We start from the raw sequence: 3,541 nt of genomic DNA, 5'->3' as shown, positions 1-3,541 counted from the left end.
TGTTGGACCTACCTATGAAAACTATAGCGGCAATGAACAAGATTTGCCGTGGTTTCTTATGGTGCCGAAAAGCTGAGGCAAACGGTGGTAATTGTGCTGTTGCATGGGATATGGTTTGTATGCCGAAGTGGGCAGGTGGATTGGGGCTGCCAAATCTAAGATGGATGAATATCGCCATGCAAGATCGCTGGCCGTGGCTCACGAGGACTGATGTGTCAAGACCCTGTAAGGAATTCAAAATAAAAGTCCCGGAGGAATCACAAATGCTATGCCAAGCAGCCATGATGAGCAATGTGCGGTCAGGACAAACAACACGCTTCTGGGAGGACCGATGGCTACATGGGCAAAGAATATAGGAGCTAGCACCGCGGGTCTATGATTTGGTGCCACCCCGCACTCGCAACCTGAGGATGGTCAGTACGGCCATGGAAGACGGCTCTTGGGCGATGGACATCAGTTCCAACTTTGGACCGGAAACCTTGCATCGGTTTCTAGCGCTATGGAGGTGGTTAATGGTTGGGAACTTTCTGATGAGGAGCTGGATGAGATAGCATGGTCGTGGGAGACTAATGGGCAGTTCTCTGTGAAATTGGCTTATGCGGTAGCTTTCTGGGGCCGGGAGGTGATCCCAACGGCGGACCTGACATGGAAATCACGTGCTCCTACGCAAAGCAGGTTTTTCACATGGCTAGCCATGAAGGACAGATGCTGGACCTCGGATCGCCTTGCGCGCATGTCCTTTTTGTGATCAAGAGGAGGAAACGATCAATCATGTTCTTCTCACATGTGTTTTTGCTCGGACAGTTTGGGCAGCGATCTTCGTTGCATTAGGGACACCGAGTTGGATTCCTACTGCCCAAAACTCGCTGGTGGAGTGGTCCGTCGACAAGCGTGGATCGAACAACGTCAGCACGAAGGATCTTCGCACCATCTTCGCGCTCACCTGGTGGGAGTTGTGGAAGCATAGAAATGCCATTGTCTTCGAGGGCGCGCATCCTTTGGTTGAGTAGTTACTGAGAAAGGTGTGTTCTGAGGGTTCCATTTGGTCCTCCGCTGGGTTATTACGAGGGAATGTAATGCCCTTCTTCGCTAGGGTAGAGAGGTGGGTGAGTGATGAGGATTAGCATGTAACAACAACAACCCTGTAAATTACGGTGGAGGCACTCTTGGCCTTTCTTCTTTAATATATGATATGCACACTCGTGCATATTCGAGAAAAAAAGACATTGTTCTTCATGTTTTGCACTTGAACTCGTTTCATAGTTGGTTAATAATATCTACTTATATCTATTAGGTATCTCATTGTTATTGATGATATATGGTCAAAATCAGCTTGGAACGCTATTAAGAATGCTTTCCCAGAGAATGATTTTTCTAGCAGAATTATAGCTACTACACGCATTGTTGATGTAGCAAGATCATGTTGTCTAGATGGTAATGGCCGCGTGTATGAAATGGAAGCTCTAAGTGTTCTCCCTGATTGTTTTTCAAAAGAATATTTGGTTCCGAGGACCGTTGCCCTGATGTGCTAAAACAAGTTTCAGACAAAATGCTGAAGAAATGTGGAGGCCTCCCATTGGCAATTATCAGTATATCAAGTTTATTGGCAACAAAACCGATGGTCAAAGATGAGTGGGAGAGGGTCAGAAGGTCTATTGGTTCTGCATTGGACAAAGACCAAAGTTTAGATGGAATGAATAGCATACTATCACTTAACTACAATGACCTTTCACCTAACCTGAAGACATGCTTGTTATATTTATGTATATATCCTGAGGATTATGTGATTGAGAGAGATATTTTAGTGAGGCGATGGATAGGAGAAGGCTTTATCTGCGAAGAGCGTGGACAGAGCAAGCAAGAGGTTGCCAAGAACCATTTCTATGAGCTGATTAACAAAAGCATGGTCCACCTCGTGGAGATTGGCTATGATGGAAATGCTCGTGCTTGTCAAGTCCATGACATGATGCTTGAGCTCATTATTTCAAAATCAGTGGAAGATAATTTCATCTCTTTGGCAGGCCATAGTGAAACTGATTTGACAAATTGTCGTGGTTTTATTCGGCGATTATCAGTCCATCATATTGACCAAGAGCTTGCATCTATATTGAAAAATGAAGATCTGAGCCGTGTACGATCTCTGACAATGATAGCATTAACTTGCATCATACACTTGCCTAGGCTTGCTGAATTTGAAGCTTTGCGTGTACTAGACTTTCAAGATTGTGAGAATCTGCATGAGTATGATATGAATGACATAGATAAGCTATTCCAGCTGAAGTACCTGAGCTTAAGGGGCACTGGCATGTCAAACCTACGATCAGGAATTGTGAGGCTATATGGTCTAAAAGACGCTAGATCTTAGAGATACACGTATAGAAGAATTGCCCTGGAATTATTCAGCTCATTAAGCTAAAACATCTACTCATTTCAAGATGTTCTAGTTTTCCTCGAGGTGAAACGAAGATACCAAATGGGATTGAAAATATGTGGAATTTACAGGTGTTCTCGGGCTTCAATATTATCAAGAGTTCATTGTGCTATCGAGGAACTAGGGAATCTAAACGGTTTGAAAGAAATTCTTGTACAGTTGGACAGTAAAGGATCTCAGGAATATAGAAGGCATGAAGAGATGTTACTTTCCTCACTAAGCAAGCTTGCCACCTACAAACTTCAGTCTTTACGGATACTCTCTCATAATTCAACACCCCTCCAGTTCTTAGATTCTTGGTCCCCTCTGCCATATAACCACCAAATATTTGGGATGTCCACTAACTACTATTTACCAAAGACGCCAAAGACACCTGGACATTAATTTGATTGAAGCAACAGAGGAGGATCTGTGGATACTTGGAGAGATGCCTTCCTTACTTTGTCTAAGTCTACCATTGGACGCAGTCCAAAAAGAAAGGCTTACAGTACAAGGCCTTACATTCCCGTGTTTGAAGGAACTCTACCTTCCCAGTTCTGGAGGTGCAATTTACTTGACATTTGAAGAAGGGGCAATGCCAAAGCTGGAGAAGCTGGTGCTGCCGTTGTTTGTTTTAGTGGCAGAAGCCTATGGATTCTACTTGGGTCTTGGCCACCTCCCATGTCTGAGAGATGCCAAAGTTGATCTTTGCATTGATGCTGGCACATCTTCTGAAAGCAAATCTGCTGCAACTGCCGCTATAATGAACGAGGCAAATAGCCATCCCAATCATCACAGGTTATCTACCCGAGAAATATTATGTATAAAGCATGAGAGCTAGCTGTCTGGGGAGTGCTATATCATGACATTTCACTACCAATGAAAGAGGTATTAATCATAATCAACAATTTCCATACAACACTTTCTGTGCGCAACTTTCCTCACTCCGGTAATCTGAAGGAACTCACTGGAAATTTTGCTGGCAGTAGAGGATACTAAACTCCGGTAATCTACTGAACATATTTCGTACTAATCAATTGCATAGAATAAAAGTTGGGACCAACAATGTCGGTAGATGTCGCCGCTTCTCCGTCGGCGACCGCCCCACTCCACCCACTGGCCCCAGCAGCA

At 44.2% G+C, this 3,541-nt stretch overlaps 1 pseudogene; it reads left to right on the top strand.

Annotated features, from left to right (window-relative positions):
• Nucleotides 1–499: 499 nt before the first annotated feature.
• On the top strand, nucleotides 500–3,251 carry LOC123129801 (disease resistance protein RGA5-like; annotated as a pseudogene).
• Nucleotides 3,252–3,541: the final 290 nt, after the last annotated feature.

This window comes from Triticum aestivum, chromosome 6A, assembly GCF_018294505.1.
Source record: "Triticum aestivum cultivar Chinese Spring chromosome 6A, IWGSC CS RefSeq v2.1, whole genome shotgun sequence".
Lineage (NCBI taxonomy): Eukaryota > Viridiplantae > Streptophyta > Magnoliopsida > Poales > Poaceae > Triticum > Triticum aestivum.
This window is presented reverse-complemented; position numbering and strand designations above follow the sequence as displayed.